Source organism: Ovis canadensis, chromosome 21 (assembly GCF_042477335.2).
Source record: "Ovis canadensis isolate MfBH-ARS-UI-01 breed Bighorn chromosome 21, ARS-UI_OviCan_v2, whole genome shotgun sequence".
NCBI lineage: Eukaryota > Metazoa > Chordata > Mammalia > Artiodactyla > Bovidae > Ovis > Ovis canadensis.
Genome location: NC_091265.1, coordinates 26429950 through 26454578, shown reverse-complemented (window position 1 = coordinate 26454578; position 24629 = coordinate 26429950). Strand labels below are relative to the sequence as shown.

The following is a 24629-nucleotide window of genomic DNA, read 5'->3' as shown; positions in this document are numbered from 1 at the left end:
TCACAGAGTGCTGGTACGGCCAGTTCCTAAGCGTTCATCAGAAACTTAGCTTAAAGCGCTGCCCTAGACACGCTTAGGCAATAGACAACAAACGGAAGCAGCAGCCTAGGCTTCTGGGTGCTTATGGCTTGATCGGATGTTATAAATCATATATATAGAAACTTTAGAATAATCTCAGAAGTGTCTAGAATTTTATGAAACCAATTTTCTGTGAGGCTTATAGAACACTGTCTCAATTGAATTATAGTCACTAGGGTTCTATAAATCTATGTAAGCAATACCGTCCTTTCTTTGCCTGATAAAATTTTCCCATCTTTCAAAGGATCTCGAGCCTGGTCTCCTGGGTAAAGCCTTCTTGGCTGTTCCTGTCTGACCTCCGTCTCTCTTCTCTGAACTCCTGGAACAGTCAAGGTCATCAGCAAAACTTTGGCTCCTTATTATTCGTTAACTGTTTCATACTAATTGGCCTGTGTTCCTGTAGAAACAGTTTTACAAAGCCAGAAATCTTGTCTTGCATTTCACTTTACATAATTTTTTGCAAATTGCCCCTTCCCTCCATTTCCCCACCCCCTCTCCTTTCCACCTGTCTTCACCACACACTCATATTGTGTGAATTGATCAGTCCCTCTGCTATTCTTCTACAATGACATGTTCAGCCCCAAATTACAGTATGTAATTTAGTGAATGCACACACATACATCACATGTGGACACACACATTAATGCACAACAACTTCCAGGTCTCCCACACTTTCTAATAAACAGCACACAATGAAAAGAACTCCACATTCTTGTTCCAACTGAGAGACCAATCAGGTCTGAACAAATATCAGGCTATGAAGTGGGGAAGGTTTTGAAGAGGAAAGTAGTCTTACTGTAGGAAGGAATGGGAGGAAGTCATTGCTGGAAGTTAGGCCCTTTCATTCTCTGCTTCACATGAGTCAGGCAAGAAATATCTAACGAGCGCCTCTTGGAAGCCTCATGGCTTCAGGTACATGCTCAGGATGTTGAACCAGTCTCCTGCCTCTGACTCAGAGTAAGCGATGTCCACAACATATGCTGAGTCTTCTGCACAGCAAAGCTGCTAAGGTCACGTCCATATCTTTCTTAGCTGTGTCAGCTTAGTTCTATCACTGACCTCACGAGGCAGAGGGCTCTGGAGGGCAGGGCCTGTCTCAATCATTCCTGAATGCCTGCTATACAGAGCAGCATCTGGTAAATAATGAGCACTCAATGAGAAGCAACACAGTATGCAGAAAGTACACAGGCTTTGAGGCTACAAAGATCAAACTGGAGTTGAATATTGGTTCCATCCATTATAAACTGTATGACTTTGAACAAGTTATTAAAACCTTCTCACCTAAAACAAAATGTATTATATTGTGGAATTATTATAAAGTTACAGTTACTCAACTTATTTACATGATTTGCCTTATTCTAGAGATAATTTGAGGTAACATATAAGTATCCCAAATTTAAAATCAGGTGGTTAGCTACTGCATGTATACTAGAGGGCCATGAATGTGATTCAAAGCACCTTAATAATTTATGAGCATAAAGGGGGATTTTCCTGGTGGTCCATTGGCTAAGACTCCATGCTCTCAATGCAGGAGACCCCAAGTGCCACTCCTGGTCAGGGAACAAGATCCCACATGCTGCAACTAAGCCACAACTAAGGGTTTGCATGCTGCAACTAAAAAGCCTATGTGTGGCAACTAAGACCTAGCGTAGCTAAATTAACAAAAATTTAAAATAATAATTTATGACCACAGAAAGGCACAATCAGTGACCTTATTATTAAAAAACAGGCAAAAAAGACCAAGAAGATCAAGGTAAACTAGTCAGGAATCAAATGAGGTCATATAAGTGTTTCTCCCATGGATTCTCATGAAGATAAATATGGTGACAGCCCATTCAGGAGAAAAAGCAATGGCTTCATAGCTTTCCTGCTTTTATCATATATACTTATGAAATCATTACAAACTGTGGTTTAATAAAGTAATTCAGTGGGAAGTGGGAAGCACCAGTGCTGAATTGAGAGGGAGATAGAGTTTAGGTATCCTAGGAGTTCTGCAGAGTTTCAACAGTCTTCCAAAATTACCATTTCTCTCAGCCATGCTTTAAATAGTTATTAAGCATTGATTAAGCTAAGATTATAGTTTAATATGAATTTTCGGAGTTTACGTGCCAGGTTGGAAGAGAGATACTCACTTTAATAGGCAATGGAGAATGAGGAATAACTGACATCTTATGAGACCTGGGAAGTCAGACAGCATAAGAAGACCCTGGCAACACAGGTAAGCACTTAGCAGACCACTTGTCACTTATTAAACTTCCAATAAGTAACTAACATCATTAATATATTGAATATATGAACTGATACACTGTGGATATCTAACATATACTTATCTAATGTTAACTCGTTAATTGATCAATGAGGAATAAGCACAGAAAACAATGAATTTCAGATAGGACTTGAGTTAATTTTATAGTGAAGAGGAAACATAGAAATACTGACACAAGAAATTGTTTAATCATTTAGCTTCAAATATATTTTATAGACTTCTTTTTTGAATTCATAAGGAATATATGATCTGTAATACATTTTGCAAGTAACAAATTATTATCCAAATTTGTATCCAAATTCTGCAAGTGCAGGTCCTATCAAAACTGTACCAAACACGGAGATGAAGAATTTAGCCAATTATCCTGATTTTCTAAATAGTTAGATGCCCGTTAAAGACCTAGGTGCTTAAATGCTACACATTTTCCTCCCAAGATTCCCTGTTGTGATGCCATGTCTTCATCAGCAGTAAGAAATCTGAGAAACATCTAACAAACCTCAGATAGAAGAAGTGAAATACTCATTTAACAAGTATTTATTCAGTAACAATAATAATAGATAGTAATCAGAGTAATAATAATAAATCATTTATTGAGTTCTTATGACAATGTTGCAATTTTTATCACAAAATATATGAATATATAAAAAGTATAAAACACACACTTACCTTTTTCAAAATTATGCAATGGATTTCCATGTACCTGCCAACCAGCTTAAGAAATGTGCCATGACTAGTGTCTCTGAAGCATCGGGTGTACGTACCCATATTCAAACAAATCACACACACTCCAGAATATTTTGTGTTAATCATTCTTTTGCTTTTCTTTGTATTTATTACCTACATGTATATCCCTAAATGAGATGGTTGGATGGCATCACTGACTCAATGGACATGAGTCTGAGCAAGCTCCGGAAGACTGTGAAGGACAGTCAAGCCTGGCATGCTGCAGTCCATGGGGTCCCAAAGAGTCGGACATGACTGAGCGACTGAACATCAACAAAAATATCCCTAAACAACAGTACTTAATTTTGTCTGTTTCTGAATTGTATTTAAATATTGAGTTGACCAAAAAGTTCATTCTAGTTTCTCCATAACAGCTTAAGGAAAAGCTCGAATGAACATTTTGGCCAACCCAATAGAATCATAATATATATTTTCTTCCCTTTTAAAACTCAATATTACTATTAGCATTTACCCATGCTGCAGTCTATATGCAGAGTTCATTAATTTTCACTACTGCATAGTGTTCTATTGTATAAATAAAGTGCAATGTATAGATATTACTTGTTGAATCAGTAATTATTAAATGACTTTAGAGTCTGCAGGAGTTATTCAGTGACCCTACACATATGACATCTTCTTTCTTCTCCCCTACTCTCCAATGGAAATTTCTTAGGATTAAACTAATCTTTATATTCTTCCCTTTAATCATGTGCATATCCTGGTTTTGGAGAAACCTAAGCATTTTTTCCTAAGATTTTTAAATCATATATTGCCTAGAGTGAATAACCTTCTATTGAAAATGCTCATCATTATATCTTCTTGGAACTTCCAGGAGGGTAAAAGAGATTAGATTCTGCTGTGATCTCCCTTAAATAAAAGCTAAATAAGAATTAGACACTAACTTTTAAGGAAAAGAGTTTACATCTCAATCATAGAGCCTTCTACAATATTGTGACTTTGGGAAACAGGAGTCTCAGGTTTTAAGATATCATAGAAGTAAAACATTTATGGTAATTCACACAGACTAGATATCTGGCTGTGTGGAAAATGTTGGGTAAAACGGTCCAGAGATAATGTAGAACTCATGCCCACTCTCTGCTCACATGAAGTGTTATTGTTGGGAAAACACATGAGGAAATGTGAAAAAGACTGCAATCTATTTCCAAATTAACCCCGCTTATTTACCCTCAAGACAGCAAACTTCAAGGTAGGTAAGTTTGAAGCTGGAGCTTTATAATTGTTCACTAACTTAAATCTTCATGTGAAAAATAATTTTAAATTGGAAATACAGGTTTTTAGGTTGCCAAGGTAAAACAATATAAATGGACACTACGCATAATTGAAACATACTTTTTTTTTCTCTATCCAATTTTTACATGACTAATTCTGTTAAATAAGCCAACCACAGAGATGAGAGAGGAAGAAGAGAAAAATATCTACAACTAGAATATTCCACTAAGCTACATTCAGCCGTTCAAAAATATGTATCTTCATATTTTCGCTTTGCTGATTTTTTTTTCTTGGCCTCAAATATCAACTCTATCTAATCTCTAAAACCATGCCCCCTCTGCCAGTTACCAGCCTATCAATCTCCTTCCCTGCAAACCTCCTAGCAAAAGCATTCAATACCTTCTGCATCAACCTCATCATACAATTCAATTTCTTTCTTTACAGAAAACCATTCCCTGTCCCCACTCTTCTACTAAAAATGCTCTTCAACATTAGAAAATTCCTAAGTGGCAAATTCAGAATCAGATCTTTGTTGTTATTCCACTTGACGTTTCTGGAGAATTTGACAATGCTAATCATTCTGTCCTGGAAACTTAATTTCCATCCACACCTTTCACTCCCAGGTGTAACAAGTCCTCTTTCTCTTCTATTCTACTCTATTTACATGACACTCCTTCCCAGAATTTTTCTCACTCTATCCTGTCTTTTCTTCTAAGAATATTTCTACCTGTTTTCCATGATCCAACTAGAATGTTACCTTTTCCATATGTTTTTCCATCAAGGTTTGCACCGAATATAGTTATTTGCCCTTCCATGTTTACCTCTATTATAGTTATTATTACACTGTATATTAAATATTAATTCATATACTTGCCTTCCTCTACTAAATTGTAAAGTTCCTTGAGAGTTACAATTAAATTTTATTCATTTTTCTATCCTTAGCATTATTTCAATGGTGGAAACTCATTAAGTGTTTTGTGAATGAATGAGTGAATAAAGAAGTACTGAAATGAGATATGAAAAACGGGCTTAAACTCTGACCAATAAGATGGACTGCTAGGTCATCTGATATTTGAAAAGAGAATTAAATGAACAAAGTGAGCTACACTGAACAGAGAAAACACTTAAAACCTATTAAAATGTAAAAATGAGAGAGAGAGAGCTCTTTAAGCACGACACCCCTTCTAGTATCGTGTTTCACTACTCTTTGATGAAGTTACAATAGATCTGAGGAAGATTTACTAAAAGCAAATTTTTATCTGCTCTGGTTGACCTAAAGGAAATCTAATTCTGTAGCAAATGTTAAATCTGAGTCACCGCCACAATTATTTCAAGAACGTTGCCTCCAAGCTAGCCCACATGACTGAATTAAAAGATAGAAGACTAAAAATGCTGCTACTCTTGCTTGTATCTAGCAATTACTGGAGCCCAAGGGATGCAACAGTGGAACGAATATTGGTAACATTCAAAGACATGCGATTCCCCCCCTCCAGCTCCCCTTCTTCCTGCCACCTCCAGCTCCCCTTCTGTCTTAAGAGAATTTCCAAAGTACCAGTATTACTGAATCCTATAAGCTATAAGTTACAGGTGTGGTGTTTTTTTTTTTTTTTTTATAAAGCTATACCATAATCTATTCCAATTCCCTTGGAAATGGTGGTGAACAAGAGAGAAGTGAGGAGCATCTTCGTGTTCAGAAGCACATTTACACAGAGAGCCAACTGCGCGTGACACAGGCAAAGCCATGCACTGCTTCCTTTAAGCGCCATCCTGGGGAAACGCACATGAGGCCAGATTTCTCCAACATCTAAATTGCCCTCTGGAAAGACTCAGGCCCTTCTGGAAGCTTCAACAATGGAGTGAGACCACTGGGGTACCATTTGATAAACTGAAGCTTCAGTGCACTCAATAGGACCCTAGTGGTTTGAAAGAGTTAATGTAGCATCTGGAGGCAGACGAACTAATGCCTGGAGAATTAATTCTAAGGTTAAAGAATCTTTCTTAGATCATTAAGAACATTTCCTCTGACCTTTGGCTTTCTACAATGACTGGAAATAAAAACATTCTTGCCTATTTCATAGAACTAATAGACTAACAATGATTTGTATGTTTTATTAGAAGTGATATTGAGTATATTACTGAAACATTCTTTTCTAAAGAGTAACATACTTCAAAATTCTCTTTCTCAAATCATTGTAGTTATCAAGAACATTAATATAAATTTAAAAATCTAGAGTTATATATAAAACCTAACTCAAACATCAAAATCACTCTTACTCTTAGCAATTAAACCTAAAAATATTCTACACTTAATTATGTGCTAACTTCTGTGACAGGCACTGGGAATACAATGGTAATAAAAGAGTCCCTGTCTTCAAGATACTTTCACTCTAGTGGAAGAATAGACAGTTAACTGGAAAATTGCATTTGTCTATAAAAGAAATACATTCTTCTGTATACGTTAACAAGTTGAAAATCTTTATTAGTTAACTATGTTATTGATATCAGTTTCAATGGTTAAATTTTAAAGAAATCAATTATAGATAAAACACTGTATATATTCACTGTATTAAATTTGATGGTTGTTTTTATAATAAGAAACAACATTATGATCATGCATAATTGGATCATAGAAGATAAAACCAAATGAATTTAGCTCTTTAATTCACTTTTCTCACATTTAAAAATAATCTAGTGCAACAGAAATAAAAATCTATTTCTTGGGAATTTGCTCCCCTTTCTTACTTGTCCAACTTCTTATCCAAAAGGTTATTAAAGATGTTACATGTTATTTTATTTTAAACCCTCAAGAGCAGATCATCAGCCTCCTGATCACTCTGCGGTATGGGCTTCCCTGTGGCGCAGCGGTAAAGAATCTGCCTGCCAGTGTAGGAGATGTGGGTCTGACTCCTGGGCCAGCAAGATTCCCTGAAGGAGGAAATGGCAATCACTCCAGTATTCTTGCCTGGGAAATTCCATGGACAGAAGAGTATAGAGGGCTACAGTCCACAGGGTGGCACAGAGTCAGACATGACTTGGTGTCTAAACAACAACAAATACAAAATTCAAGGCCATCAAGGTTCATTACAAAATTTATTCTGATTTCCTAAGGTCGTGGCTTCCTTCTGAACTTTCTTTCAATCCCTATTATCCTACCTTAGATATTCAGTAAGCCCCTATGTGAAACAGATCATTAAAATATTGGCTACAATGTATAATATAAATAGAAAAATTAATCAGTTAACATTTAAACAAAAAGTTACATGAAGAAATCCACCCTGCTACCATGATTTCAGCTTAATAGAAAAGAGTGACCTCCCCAATAACCATAGCATGTAATTTTATTTGATAAATGCTACGGAAAATAACAGCAACTTTCAGTGGATATGACCAGAGTAGAAGTCATTGAGTGTCTTCTTCTAGTAAGCCCAAGGAGTCATGAGGGCACAGACTGAGAAGGCGGCGAAGAGGAGAACAAAGAAACTGACACCTAGTCTCTGCAATTCACCCTGACAATCAGCACAGTGAGTGATGTCACAAGGCACCCCCGCTTTCTACTGAAGAGACGATGTTGGCTTTGGACTTTGACACCACAGTCAATATCTAATCATGGATTTTTCACTTTTTAATAGTACTCTCTTTTGAGACTTACCAAAATAAATGTCTTTCAAGATTCAGTATTTAGTAAAACCTAACTTTATCTTAAATTCTACTACTCCATTAACTATAAATAAAATTTAAAATAAGCCCTTTCTTTCAGAGTCATGACAGAGTTAAATATTATAATTTTATATTTAGATAGTTCTTTAGGTTAATAAAGTTTTATATCTTAAAGTGGTCATGTTGTTATAGGGTATTTTAATTTTATACAGTAGACTTGTAAGTTAGCTGTTACTACTCCCATTTTATAGATGAAGTTAACTGAAGATCATGAAAACAGAGTTCCATTTCAACAAATATCAAAGGTGGACTATAAATTCCTCATGTACACTAATTGAAATTCTGTAGTTGTTTCTAATGTCTGGCACCATTTGCTAAACAAATATTTTCTTAGCTTCAAATTAAGATAAAAAGGAAGACTGAACTTGCAATACAAAAAATAAAACCCATGAGTTTTAAAAATATCTGGAAGGAATTCCCTGGCAGTCCAGTGGTTAGGACTCTGCATATCCACTGCAGGGGGATAGGGTTTGACCCCTGGTTGGGGAACTAAGATCCCATATGCATCACAGAGTAGACAAAACAAAAATATTTTGGGAGATGAACATATAGGCAATAATAACAAATTATTTTTTTTCTGAAACCTTAATAAAAATATCTCCAAAATTGCTAATCAACCAAAAATACATCCCAATTTTAAACCAATATGGTTTATGAAAATTTCTTGGGCTTTCTTAGAAGGCAATTTTGTAAAATTCTTGAATGAAAATCTGGACCCAGGCCTTGTTTCTCCAGCACTCCATGGGAGATGATGACTCAGTGGTAACATACTTGCTTACAGTTACTACAAATTCCCAGATGGCAAATCCATGGCTACAGTTGGAACAAGCAAAACTAAGAACTCTAGTTCCTATTTAGTCTTGACAAAGACTTCTTTCACCTTAGCATTTGAAACATTTTACATATATATATATATATATATGCTTGTAGATTCTCATAATGCCTCTGAGGTTAAAAAGGCAACCTCTCTGTTTCAATACATCACGTGGTAGTACTTATCTCCATCCTTTTACAGAAGCTGAAATTCTTAATAATTATAATAGGAATAATGATAAGCCCTTATATCTAAAAACAGCTTTCACATAGGGATCTGTTTTCATCTTCACAGTGTCTCTCCCCACAGTGCTGGCATCCCCCAGGGTTCTGTCTATAGTTTTCTCTCTTTCACTCTTCACAGCCTCCCTAGGAAAACTTATCCACACCTGTGGTTTCAACCACCACCTATGTGGTAACGATGCACAAATTTCTATTTTCAGCTTAGTGCTCACAATGGAGGTGCAGATGGATACGTGTACTAAACAAACCCCAGGGGCTATCTTCAGTAACTGGTACTCAACATATGTAAGCTGATGTTCTTTTCCAAGGCTCCTCTCTGTTCAAATTCTCGGCAGCTGCTAAGTTGCTTCAGTAGTGTCCGACTCTGTGCGACCCCACAGACGGCAGCCCACCAGGCTCCCCTGTCCCTGGGATTCTCCAGGCAAGAACACTGGAGTGGGTTGCCATTTCCTTCTCCAGTGCATGAAAGGAAAAAGTGAAAGTGAAGTGGCCCAGTCATGTCCGACTCTTCGCGACCCCATGGACAGCAGCCTACCAGGCCCCTCCGTCCATGGGATTTTCCAGGCAAGAGTGCTGGACTGGGGTGTTTAGAACAACTAAAAATACCATAATCTATCAGTTATCCAAGATGAAAATGCAAGTCTCAGCCTCTACCTTTTTTTCACATCTACATAGTAACTAAGTCTTGATGTCTCTTCAGTAGGATTTCTCCTTTCTCATAGCAAGATATTTTTCACAGCATATGCCCTTACCTTTCTCTTCACGGGACAACTGAAAAAATCCCCTACATCTTTCAACCCCATTCATGACTAACTTCATGTCCAGACCACCTTCTAATTCTCCTGCCAGAATAATCCTCCTAACACAAATCCGGTCAGGACATTCCCCTGCTTTAAATCTTAAGAAAAAATTAAACATGTAATGGTATAAAGCATGGCAACAAGATAAAGTTCAAACTTCCTGATGGAGACCACAGGACCTTAACAATATCACCCCAAATTATATTTTGCTAATCTCACTTTCTCCACACTCTTTACACAGAAATACATTTGCCACTCCCCAAACAAGATCACTGAGTTTCACTACTTTCATGACATATTCCAATTAACAGAAATGCCCTACCTTCAACTCATCCTTTTAAGATCTACTTCAAGAGTGTCCCAGAGACTATTTCCCCTAGAAATAGTCACCCAAGGCGCTCTAGTCCCAGAGTTCCCTTCTCTCATGCTAGCGGTGGATGTGCATATACACCAGTGAGCCCCGCTGCTACAGTCTGGGCTCCTCAGGGTAAGGACCTCTCACTCCTCTTCACATCTCTAGTAGGCGGTGGTGCACATGAACTTAAATTAAGTAATGGATATGTCTGTGTAAGAGGGTTTCCCTGGTGTCTCAGATGGTAAAGAATCCTCCTACAGTGCGAGAGACCTGGGTTCAACCGGTGGGTTGGGAAGATCCTCTGGAGGAGGGCACGGCAACCCACTCCAGTATTCTTGCCTGGAGAATCCCGTGGACAGAGGATCCTGGTGGGCTACGGTCCATGGAGTCAAAAAGAGTTGGACATGACTGAGTAACTAAGCACATGTCTGTAAGATATATAGCAATATCTCCACTTTACAGAGGTTTGGGAAAGCCATATAATTACAACAAATCCAACTGATTTAATCATGGAATTTAATCTCCTGCAGATAATTCTAGTGCTAATTAGATGTGGAAGGTGTTAAGAGTAAAACGGGTACTAATACATTTTCTATGTAAATGTACATAAAAATATTTAGTCAATAATGATTAAAGATGTTCAGTGACTAAGTCATGCCCAACTCTTTGCAATCCCATGGACTGCAGCACATCAGGCTTCCCTGTCCTTCACTATCTCCCGGATTTTGCTCAAATTCCTGTCCATTGAGCCAGTGATGCTACCTAACCGTTTCATCCTCTGCCGCCCTCTTCTTTTACATCTCCACAAAAAACTTTCAAAATGTTAAAAAAATAAGTTACACACCCCCCTCAAACAAAATATTTGCAATAAGCAATAGAAAAAAAATCATTAATATCCTTAGTATGTGAAAAGGTTTTACAGATAAATTAAAGTTCCTGCTTTATTCAATGACATGAGAGGAAATCACAAATGAGAAACATAAATGACTATAAGTCTATGAAACGTTCAATACCATTGGTAAACATAAGCAATGAACCAACAATGGAATAAAAATTTTAACCAAATTAACAAATATTAAAATGTTACACCACTTCATCTTACACATAATGGTGCAAAAAATATCCATACTGTGTAAAGTACTTCTTTGTCTTTAAGTTCACCTCTTGCTGAGCTTCACTTTAGGTATAATTATATGCCTTTGTTTATCTAATTATGTTGTCAGATGTGCCATGAACAAAGCAATATTCCGAACAGGTATGTGTGCATGGCTGCTGCCCGGTCACTTCAGTTGTGTCTGACTCTGCAACCCTCTAGACTGCAGCCCGCCAAGCTCCTTTGTCCATGGGATTTTCCAGGCAGAATATTAGAGTGGGTTGCCATGTTTTCCTCCAGGGATCTTCCCGACCCCGCAATCGAACCCACATCTCCTGCACTGTAGGTGTAATCTTTACCACTGAGCCGCCTGGAAAGCTCTGTATGCACGGGCCCACCTCTTACTCCAGGTGGCCTCCACAGCTACCTGTGTGACTGCTGATCGATGTTCCAACAGCAGCTAAGACGGCTGACTACAATTCAGGTTTCACTTACATTACATAGATATTGGACGTTTTCTAGGCAAATAAGGAGTCCTTTAAAAAATAAATAAATAAACTAAGAGTTTGAATTATTGCACAGATAACATGTTATTTTTCTACTCAAAAACCATCATAACTTTCCTTACTTTACAAGGTTAAGTGATAACTTCTCACCTGGATATTCATAACATGGCTCCAATGTATTTTTTATTATCTCATTCTCTAACAGATTAGACAACATATGCATGTACACTAAGTCACTTCAATCATGTCCAACTCTGCCACCCTGTGGGCTGAAGCCCGCCAGGGTCCTCTGTTTATAGGACTCTCCAGGCAAGAATACTGGACTAAGTTGCCATGCCCTCCTCCAGGGGATCTTCCCGACCCAGGGATCGAACTTGAGTCTCTTATGTCTCCTGCACTGGCAGACTGCAATGCTGTTTACCAAATACTCCTTAAGCTTTCTTGCTGTCACATATTGCTACACACTATTTCTTTTGCTGGGAATGTCTTTTTAGCTGCTCATAAATGAAAAATTCAAGTCCTATTTATGCTTTAAATCCAACTACCAAAACTATCTCTTTCACTTAGTTTTCCCACATTTATAAAATAAGTATAATAAACCAAACTCATAGAAAAAGGGATCAGATTTGTGGTTACCAGAGTTGGGGGTAGGAAAAGGTGGGGGTGGATAAAGTGGTCAAAATATACAAACTTGCAGTTAGAAGACAAGTACTCGGGATGTATGTGTATGGGTGCTCAGTCATGTCTGACTCTTTACAACCCCATGGCCTGTAGCCCATCAGACTCCTCTGTCCATGGGATTCCCCAGGCAAGAATACTAGAGTGGGTTGCCTTTCCCTTCTCCAGAGGATCTTCCCAATCCAGGGGTCAAGCCCATATCTTCTGTATCAGCAGGTGAATTCTTTTTACCACTGAGCCACCTGAAAAGCCCACAGGGATGTAATGTACAACATGATTAATATAACTAACACTTAGTATCTGTTATATACGAAAGTTGTTAAGAGAGTAAATCCTAAGATTTCTCATCACTAGAGACTGTTTCCTATTTCCTTAATTTTGTATGTATATGAGATTACAGATGATCACCAAAATTACTGTATTTATCATTCATGATATATGTACATCCAATCATTTTGCTATATACCTTAAACTTCTACCACATTGTATGTCAATTATACCTCAATAAAACTTGAAAGAAGAAAGAAAACAGAATAGGAGAGGAGAGGAGAAGAGACGGGAAGGGAAGGGAAGGGAGGAGGAGGAAAGGGAAAAGAGAATAAAAAGAAAAAATGTGTAACTTTTTCTAACAGCTCCATGTGTTTGTGTACATGATCCTCTTTTCCCCTACTGCTGTCTCTCCTTCAATGGTAAACATCTGCTCTAAAGTGAAAGAATTGTCCACGGGGTCACAGAGCCAAACATGACTGAGCAACTAACACACATACACACATCGTCCAGATTAAGTATTCAGTGCTTCCTCTCTATGACGCTGAAAGGCGCTAGCAGAAGCTATCTCCTAACACAATATCCGCTGTGATCTTTTCATTTCAAATACAAAACTACTGGTAATAAAGCTGATATTTTTTCCTGTGTTTTAAAGCATTTCTTTATTGTAAAATAAAGCAGAGATCCAGAAAACCACAGAAAATGTAGAATGGGATGAATTATAGAAGGCAAAACCCCTGTAACCTCCTCTCAGGTCAAGAAATAGAACTTTGCCAGTCACCACAGAAGTCTCCAGATGGTAAGACCTGCTGTACCTCAGGTCAATTAAAATCCCCCCTTTCCCTTGAATGCAAGCATACCCTGACTCTTTTAAGTTCTTTCCTATTTCTTTATATTCTATCCAAGTATGCATTCCTTGACATATAGCTTAGTTTTATGTCTCACACCAAATAAGTTTCTTAGACCTATAAAGTTTCCCACAGTGTGGACTTTACACACAGTGAAGTCTTAAATGTCCCTACAGTTGATTTTGAATACAATTTCAAGAACCAATGATTCTCTGAATTATAAGTAAATTAAACCAAATGACGGGAGAAAAAAAAAACCAACTAACTTCTCCAAAGGATAAAAATGGCTTGCTTAAATCTCATTTAGAATTTAAGGCCTAGTCCAGGGTAAGACCCCTAATTTTACAAATTAAGCACTAATAAGTGGGCTAATGGAGTCAGACAGGATATCCAAATATTTCACTAGTCAAATATCATTTAAAATCATAGCCTCAGGGATATATTTTGTGAGCTTTATTTTCTTTAATATTAGAGTCATTTTCCACATTTATGGAGAATTAACACCAAAATATATTTTTTGCATACCTAAAAAAAAATATATCTACCAAAATAAGGGCTTCCCATGTGGTTCAAGTGGTAAAGAATCCACCTGCCAGTGCAGGAGACATATGTTCAATCCCTGGGTCAGGAAAACCCCCTGGTGAAGGAAAGGGCTATATACTCCAGTATTCTTGCCTGGAAGATCCCATGGATAGAGGGACCCGGGGGGCTACAGTTCATGTGGCCATCGAGAATCTGATGTGAGTTTCACACATGTATACCAAATAGAGCGGGCTGGGAGTGAGGACGCACGCTTGTGACAGGATAAAACACCTGGTGATCTGACGTATTTTTTGCCCGTTATGCACAACAAGGGTAACACAAGCACAGAGCCAAGGGGTAGCAATTATTAGTGTGCTCCAGGTCAGAGAAGGGCAGATGATGGATATATTATCATAGAAAAATATATTATCTGGGACAGGAGACATGATAATTTAAAGAAAATAAGCTGACAGCTTGTAAAAAATATTTGCCTCCTTCTGCCATTTATCATGCCCATAACTCCTTACAACTTAGACATGAAACATTAAACAGAGAATATTGATGTTAGGTCTTATGTACTCTTCATATCAAATTATCACATGCAATTCTTAAAATATTCCTATGATACCAAATAAACTATCACTGTCTCCATTTTACAGAGTAGAAAATAAAGGATTGAGAAGTTAAGTAGCTTGACTAAGAAATCCTTGGAGGTACAGAGAACCACAGTATTGATGCAGAGTACGGCAAGGGCTTTCCAGCTGGCGTTAGTAGTAAAGAACCCAGCTGTCAATGCAGGAGACTTAAGAGATGTGGGTTCGATCTCTGGGTTGGGAAGATCCCCTGGAGGGGGGCATGGCAACCTACTGTAGTATCCTTGCCTGAAGAATCCCATGGACAGAAGAACCTTGTGGGCTATGGTTCACAGGGTCACAAAAAGTCGAACACTACTGAAGCAACTTAGCATTCCACGCTGTGGAGTGGTCGACAGACCAGAAACAGCAGCGGCACCTTGCCGGTCACTCCCCAAGCTTAGAGAATCACAATCCATGGAAGTAGCCCTCAGGAATCTGTACTGCCAACAAGCTATCCGGATGATTCTTAATCACAGTAAAGTTTGAGGCACACTGATGTAAAGGGAAGATCAAGAGTTTTAAAGCCAACAAAACTGAGCTTAAATTAGAACTTTTAGAATTATGAAGATGAAGAAATCATCATGTAAGTAAAGCATTTAAGATAGCATTCAGCAGAAAACAGTCACACCTTACACAATGATCATCCCTTTGAACCGTGGGTGGATCTACTTACAGGAAGACTTCGGGACTCCTGGGGAAGCAATCAGGTCCCTTCCCTACTCACCAGGACTGAGACCCATAAAGTGTGGAATGAGTAAGGCCAGTCCTGGAAGAACATGTTATCAGTGCACTTTATCCACTTTAGGGACTGCACAGAAGTCATTTAATCATTCACTTTTATAATATATACTTCTATAGGGCTGTATTTTGTGAGCTGTGTTTAAGGCTGATGCCGTAATGTAGACACAACTGGCAAGGTTTCTACCATGAAAGAATTGGAAGGCTGGTTAGGAAATAGATGGTCATCAAATAATCCAAGATAGAATGGGAAAGACTAGATATCTCTTCAAGAAAATTAGAGATATCAAGGGAACATTTCATGCAAAGATGGGCTCGATAAAGGACAGAAATGGTATGGACCTAACAGAAGCAGAAGATATTAAGAAGAGGTGGCAAAAATACACGGAATAACTGTACAAAAAAGATCTTCACGACCCAGATAATCATGATGATGTGATCACAAATCTAGAGCCAGATATCTTGGAAAGTTAAGTCAAGTGGGCCGTAGAAAGCACCACTACGAACAAAGCTAGTGGAGGTGATGGAATTCCAGTGGAGCTATTTCAAATCCTGAAAGATGATGCTGTGAAAGTGCTGTACTCAATATGCCAGCAAATTTGGAAAACTCAGCAGTGGCCACAGGACTGGAAAAGGTCAGTTTTCATCTCAATCCCAAAGAAAGGCAATGCCAAAGAATGCTCAAACTACCACACAATTGCACTCATCTCACATGCTAGTAAAGTAATGCTCAAAATTCTCCAAGCCAGGCTTCAGCAATACATGAACCATGAACTCTCTGATGTTCAAGCTGGTTTAGAAAAGGCAGAGGAACCAGAGATCAAATTGCCAACATCTGCTGGATCATGGAAAAAGCAAGACAGTTCCAGAAAAACATCTATTTCTGCTTTATTGACTAGGCCAAAGCCTTTGACTGTGTGGATCACAAGAAACTGTGGAAAATTTTGAAAGAGATGAGAATACCAGACCACCTAACCTGCCTCTTGTGAAATCTGTATGCAGGTCAGGAAGCAACAGTTAGAACTGGACATGGAACAACAGACTGGTTCCAAATAGGAAAAGGAGTACGTCAAAGCTGTATATTGTCACCCTGCTTATTTAACTTATGTGCAGAGTACATCATGAGAAACGCTGGACTGGAAGAAACACAAGCTGGAATCAAGATTGCCGGGAGTAATATCAATAACCTCAGATATGCAGATGACACCACCCTTATGGCAGAAAGTGAAGAGGAGCTAAAAAGCCTCTTGATGAAAGTGAAAGAGGAGAGTGAAAAAGTTGGCTTAAAGCTCAACATTCAGAAAACGAAGATCATGGCATCCGGTCCCATCACTTCATGGGAAATAGATGGGGAAACAGTGGAAACAGTGTCAGACTTTATTTTTGGGGGCTCCAAAATCACTGCAGATGGTGACTGCCGCCATGAAATTAAAAGACGCTTACTCCTTGGAAGAAAAGTTATGACCAACCTAGATGGTACAATTAAAAGCAGAGACATTACTTTGCCGACTAAGGTCTGTCTAGTCAAGGCTATGGTTTTTCCTGTGGTCATGTATGGATGTGAGAGTTGGACTGTGAAGAAGGCTGAGCGCCGAAGAATTGATGCTTCTGAACTGTGGTGTCGGAGAAGACTCTTGGGAGTCCCTTGGACTGCAAGGAGATCCAACCAGTCCATTCTGAAGGAGATTAACCCTGGAATTTCTTTGGAAGGAAAGATGCTAAAGCTGAAACTCCAGTACTTTGGCCACCTCATGAGAAGAGTTGACTCATTGGAAAATACTCTGATGCTGGGAAGGATTGGGGGCAGAAGGAGAAGGGGACGACTGAGGATGAGATGGCTGGGTGGCATCACAGACTCAATGGACACGAGTCTGAGTGAACTCCGGAGATGGTGATGGACAGGGAGGCCTGGCGTGCTGCGATTCATGGGGTCGCAAAGAGTCAGACACGACTGAGCGACTGAACTGAACTGAACTGATATATAGACTTTAGCAAAGTATGATAAGTACTCTAAAGGATGGGTCCAGATTAATGAGAATTTATAGATGGGGCCAGATCTAGAACTGATGCTTTTGAATTGTGGTGCTGGAGAAGACTCTTGAGAGTCCCTTGAACAACAAGATCAAACTAGTCAATCCTAAAGGAAATCAACCCTGAATATTCATTGGAAGGACTGATGCTGAAGCTGAAACTCAATACTTTGGGCACCTGATGCAAGGAGCTGACTCATTGGAAAAGACTGATGCTGGGAAAGATGGAAGGCTAAAGGAGAAGGGGGAAGCAAAGGATGAGATGGTTGGATGGCATCACTGACTCAATGGACATGACTTTGAACAAACTCCAGTAGATAGTGAAGGACAAGGAAGACTGGGGTGCTGCAGTCCATGGGGTCACAGAGATTCAGACATGACTGAGCAACTCACAACAATGAGATCTAGAATATGGGGGTAAGGATGACCTTTAGGAAGGATGAAGATTTGAGATGAGACCTGAAGGATGAGTAGGACTTAACCAGATGAAGGGTTGGTAGGGGTCACTGTAGAGAAAAGACTATCTTGAAAATAAATCAGATGTTTTGAGGCCACGAGGAGGGTGTAGCTCACATAGGGAAAATTCAGAGTGCACAGCGGACAGTGACACTAGAGGGGCAGGCTGCAGTCAGATTACACACAAGCAGGTGAAACATATTGGAGCAAAGGGGATTGTTTTAAGCATTTAAGCAGATACATGACATTATTGCCAGCTTCCCTAGTGGCTCAGGGGTAAAGAATCCCCCTGTCAATGGAGAAGATGTGGGTTTGATCCCTGGGTCAGAAAGATCCCCTGGAGGAGGAAATGGAAACCCACGCCAGTATTTCTGCCTGGGAAATACCATGGACAGGGAAACCTGGCAGGCTACAGTCCATGGGGTCGAAAAAGGGTTGGACACAATTTAGCGACTAAACAACAGCAGCAACATGACATCAAAATCACATTTGAAAAATCTATTTCTGGTAGCATTATAGGAAATAGGAGTAGGTCAAGAATAGATTTGGGAAGCCTCCTTTAGGAATATACTACAGTAGGCCCAGCAAGAAAGAAAAGGCATCTTGTGTTAGAGCAGCAATAGAAGAGGTTGAAGAAAAATCAAGATTTGCAAAAGGGTTACAGACTGCAGATTATAGTGCAAAACAATGTCACAGAAGAGTAAGACTCGTTTTGGAACCTCCAAAATTATACACATGGACAGATCAAGCCCCTGAAGCTAGGCTTTCCACCTCGACCTAGAGAGTTATGAACCTTGATAAAAAACAGAGAGAGAAATGGCACTTTTCAGCTGAGGATGAAATGGAGGTTTGTGCAGATGACAGACAGATACCAGAGAAGCCTTATCTAGCAAGAGGGCCTAAGAATGCAAGGTAGTGGGGTCAAAATTTTAGTTCACTACATACAGAAAGACCCACACATCATTTTTCATACACCTCTTATACTCTGAGGCTCCAACTACAACATTAACAAGAGAAACCAACATTAACAGTGTCTATTTGGGAATAGATAGCTACTTAGGGTGATTGGGGAGAAATTCCAGGGGGTAAAAAGGCATAATAGAAAGAGGTTGGATTTAGGCAGACTTCTGCTTCAATATCTGTTCTAGCACTTACCAACTATAATACCTTGGAAAAGTACCTGTACATTTGAAATTTTCAGTTTTCTCATCTGTTAAAAAGGGTAATTCCAGCTCCCTCTGATTTCTTGTGAAAAGCAGAATTAACATAATTAAAATACCTAGTATACTAGCTAACTCACAGCGCTAAAAATTATTAATAATTATTATAAGGATGTATAGATGATGATAATACCAAATATTTACTGGGATCTTACTAAATACCATGTTGTCTGCTAAAATCATAACAGAGATTAATTTATATAATCTTTAATATGATCCCATAAAGTGAGTAACATAATTACAGATAAGGAAGGTAGAAGCTCAGTAACATGCCCAATATCAGAAAACTATTAGATTGTAGAATCTAGATTCAAGTCCAGGTAGTTTGATTCCAGATTCTTCCCATTTTTAACCACTGTGAGCCATCGTCTCTTTTATACTCTAGAGAAGTAAGGTGTTATAGAAAGAAGTTTTTTTTTGTTGTTTTTTAAGGAAAAAAACAAACAAAAAAAAACATTCAAGAGACCAGTGTTAAGCGCTTGATGTACTATTTACCAGCAATGACTCTGGAGAGAGGTCACTTGGTCTCTTTTACTTTTAGTTATCTTGGCTCTGAAACAGGGATTTAAACAAACATTGCGTCTGTAGTTGCCCGCCTCTGCAGCTAAAACACACTTGATGTCTAATAAATAAAAGTTAAGTAAGTGTAGGAATGAGTCTCCATGATGTGAGTTTAAAGATCTTCTCTCATCAGTGCGTGTCAGTATGATGGACTAGATCGAGTACAGGTTTCTGCAGCCTGGAAAGTAAGTCAGCAGTGAGAACTCCCAAGAGTCGGGGCAAGGGCTCCAGCCTGACTTCCGTGTGTTTGGATGGTCTCCCATCCTGACATACCTGCACAGGAAGAGAGCAAGGAATTGAGCCCGAGAAACAGCAAGCTAAAAACCTCACTCCCTCTCTCTTTGAGCTAGTATAGAGTTTTAATGCTAAAATGAAGGCGTCGATAGACAAGATTTATGGAAAATTATAATCAATTTTCTGAGGAAATGGAGTCATTTCGAAATCTTACCTCAAGAAAGCCAAAAGACCAAAAGAAATGTATCACTAGCAGGGCTACCCATTTGCACTTCCAAGCACAAGCTTCGATATGAATTTTTTAAACCTAAAGGGAATGCAAAGCTCAGATTTGTTTTCACAGGAGGCTAACTGCTGACTGAAGATGTGGCATTTAAAGCACACACCATGGAAATGAGATTGTCTGAATCACAGCTTCTTCAGGCCTACTCAATCCACCCTGATTGACAGGTCCAACTTCATTTATACAAAGAAGATTCCTTTCATGAGAAAATTCAACATATGACTAACTGGGAGATGGAGATTAAGTGTTAAGGAATGACATTTCCAACACATGATAGCATTTGGAAAGTACAGATGATTAAAAAATACACACACACACACACACACACACACACACAGAGTTGGTCGTAGGTTTTTTCCCCCCGTTTCCATAGACTGGTCTACAGAATAACACAAATAAGAATGTAAAGGAGAATCTGTGCTGATGTTCAAAAAACGGTTCAACTCAATATATGTTTACTGCAGGCTTACCATGCACCAAACACTGGTCTCACAAAACAAGCACTTTGCCTTAAGGGGTTTACATGTAAGTAAGTCAATATCACAGAGTATGTTTGGAGGTAAAATTGAGCAGTGTAGACAAGAAAGAGTGGAAGGTGACTAATTTTGCCTGGGGCAAAGAAGAATTCACTCAGGAACTTAAAGGTCAAATAAGAATTCTCAACAGGGACCACGTTGGAATAGAGCAGAAAAGGCGGCTTTCCATTCCAGTGAGACAGGCCTGCACCCACACAGCAGGTGTGTATTCTTCCAAGATGGTATAAATATTTAGGTTCACTGGGGAAAGTGGTCATCGTTTGAGAGGCAGTGAATTTCAATGCGGAAATTACTGGACAGTAGTAGTATGTGTGTACAAGTCACTTAACCTCGTTGGACCTCAGGTGAGAGATGAAACTTGGAATCTCCAAGTTCCTTTTTAAGTCTAATGTTCAATGATTGTGTTAAGATCCTAGAAACACAGGGCTAGAAAGCGCCCTATCCATTCATCTCAAATCCTAGATAGGGAGAGAGACTGCTAACCACACTGGTGGTAAAAGCCCCACAGCATACCTTGATCAACGATCTGATTAACCCTGGAAAGAAAGGATGACACCCTAGCCTCTGGGTCAGCACTACCCAAGAGAAATATAATGAGGCCCAAAATGTGAGCCACATATGTAGTTTTAAAATTCCTAGTAATCTGAGCAGAGCAAAAATAAATAAATAATTTTAATACTATATTATATTTAAACCTACATATTCAAAATATTATAATTTCAAAATACAGTCAAGAAAAAGTTTGAAATAGTTTACTTTTTCTTTTCCCTTGGAAAGTCTTTAAAAGCTAATATATATTTGACACTTATTAATAATGCATCTCAATTCAAACTAGTCACACTCCAAGGGCTCAGCAGCCAATATGACTGACTGGTAGACACTTTCCTGGATAGCACAGCTGTAGGGTGTATCTTCAGAAACCACTAGACAGCTCCAGGGACACCCACATTCCTCTACCACATGAAATTAGGTTTGAAATCAATTGTTATTGTTGAATTTTATGTCAACTCTCAGGGCTTTGTTTCCTAAGGAGTGTCCCCTGAGAGCAGTAGCATTTTCCTCTACTTCAGTTCAGTTCAGTTCAGTCCCTCAGTCATGTCCAACTCTTGCGACTCCATGAACTGCAGCATGTCAGGCCTCCCTGTCCCTCACCAACTCCCGGAGTTCACTCAAACTCACGTCCATCGAGTCAGTGATACCATCCAGCCATCTCATCCTCTGTCATCCCCTTCTCCTCCTGCCCTCAATCCCTCCCAGCATCAGGGTCTTTTCCAATGAGTCAACCCTTCTCATGAGGTGGCCAAAGTATTGGAGTTTCAGCTTTAGCATCAGTCCTCCCAATACATCTCAGCAAAAGGAAGACTGGAAATGTGCTTTCACATGACACTGGAGGGTGGGGGTGGACATTACTGGAGAAGGAAGGAATTTACCACTGCCTCAATTTCCCTTACATATAAGACCCTTTGAAGGGCTTGTAACTATTGGCATATGTTAAGTTGTACAATGGAATCTATGTCTACAGGATAGACATTAGCATCTTATTTCATGGATGAGAAAACTAAGGCTTAGACCAAGGCTAAACAACTAGCTCAGACTCACACAGTTAGAAAGAGGTAGAGAAAGAATTCAGAATAAGGGTTATGATACTTAAAAGACTCACAGATTGACAAAGTTGGAAAGAGGTGGAGAAGGAATTCAACCTTCTCATATTTAAGAGACAGGGTTACTAGAGCTAACCCTGCTTGGTCACATAAAATTTCAGAGCATTATAGTCTGAATAGTCCAGCATCCTGAAATTCCTCTTCCGACCATCTAGGCACCTCTTCACAAGCCTGGGCTAATTCTTTCCTAAATAGTACTTGACATGTATGTCTCTCAGTTGCTTTACCTCTAAAAAAGCTAAACAACAAAACCCTCTCTCTCATTTCTTCCTAAGACTACTAAATCAAAACCAATCCCAACACTTTTGCCCTTAAACCAAGCAGCTACATTTTCATTCTTTCTGATCATCAAAGCTTTTGTATGAACACTCAAGAGGAAAAGTCTGGGGCTCCGCAAAGCAGTATGGTATAGATGGGAAAGACTGGCTCTGTCAACTTCTTGTGTGTGAATTGAACACATTAATGTGCCTCTCTAAGTCTCAGTTTTACAGTCTGTTAAATAAGGGCAGTCGCAATACCCAACAGGGTTGTTATAAGGATTAAGATAAAAGACAATGACATTCCTAGCACACAGGAAGCACTCCTGAGTCAAGGCCTTCTTTTCTTCTGCAACACACTGACCATCAATGACCCTGTTATGTTTTGCTCCTCTTTCAACTCATTCCCAATAGTTGGCCTCTTCCCCAGGATTATTATCCGTCTATGTGCATAAGCTCAATAAGAAATATACACGGAAATAGGACCTCAGGCCTCCCCTCCACCCCAGCCTACTCAGCGGAACTGAAGCGAAGAGGATAGACATTCATGTGTTTTTTTTCTCTGGGGGATATACTATCCCTTACTTAAAATTGTGTCAGAAATACTCTGCCCAGAATGTTCCTGAGGGATTTTACGGCACTGAACAACCCGCTTGCCCAGCCAAAGCTTTACACCCTGCCTCTAGCCATTTTTGTCTTACAGGCGCTGCAGACTGCGGTGCACACCAGGGAATGTGGCTTTGTTTAGCCCTGAAGGAGGGGATAATGAGAGAAGAGGTGAGAATCACCCAGTGCTACAAAAATTGACGTTATTGACTATTGGACTCAAGGAAAGAGGAAACAGCCTTGCTGAGGCTGGTGGACTGGAAGGAGGAAAGGAACCAGAAGTGGCAGCAGAGTCTACTTAATGGGAATGGGCAGACAGCACTGACTGAGTCTCATTATTGAGCAAGTTTGGTCTCAGCAGTCTCCACCCACCCCCAGTCTGCTTCAGCCATTTTGTAAAACTTTCTTCTAATGTATTTACCTGCACTTTAAAACAATGTTTTAGATCTGATGGAAAATGTGAGTGCATTTCATGGTACTGGTGAAGTTTCCATTTTTATTTATTTTTTTCTTATCTGCTATTTGCAATAACTGAATTTTTAGAACTAATCAAATGCTACTCTAAAAGCTTTATTAGAGAATCTTCTTCAGATAAAATGATTTTATGTCAAATTAAATTAAATTCAATAATCCATTACCTAAAACACACAGACATAGATACCATTTCTTAATAATGCCTCTGTTCCTTGAATAGAATACAGTGTTTAGCACAAAAGGGAGACTCAGTTAATATTTGCTTTAAAAATGAGCTGAAGAAGATCTGAAATTCACATTTTAGTAAAGAAAACAAATAAGAATAAACACCTCCAATATAAGGGATACACATTACACTATTTAATACAAGGTGCTACGTTATACAAAGTATAGCAAGTGTTTCACTAATAGTAGAAAGTAATATAAAATAATAAACAAAAAAAAAGGCAACAGAGAAGTTTCAGGTGGGAGAAGATAAGAACGGGCAGGGTCCAGATGTAGGGAGAGAAAAGGCAAATGTCTTTCTAAACAATTAGAAGGGAAAAACAATGACAAGTATTTTATAGTGTTCTAGAATTTACAAAGTGTTTTTACTTTCTGTTCGGGCTTCCCTGGTAGCTCAGCTGGTAAAGAATTCGTGTGCAATACAGCAGACCCCAGTTCGATTTCTGGGTCAGGAAGATCCACTGGAGAAAGGATAAGCTACCCACTCCAGTATTCTTGGGCTTCCCTGGTGGCTCAGCTGGTAAAGAATCCACCAGCAACGAGGGAAACCAGGGTTTGATCCCTGGGATGGGAA

General features: G+C 39.0%; 1 protein-coding gene across 1 annotated transcript in view; it reads right to left on the bottom strand.

Moving 5' to 3' along the window:
- Positions 1–24629, bottom strand: part of DLG2 (discs large MAGUK scaffold protein 2) — a 2361423-nt gene that overhangs the window by 1617564 nt on the left and 719230 nt on the right. The gene's annotated exons all lie outside the window — the stretch shown is intronic.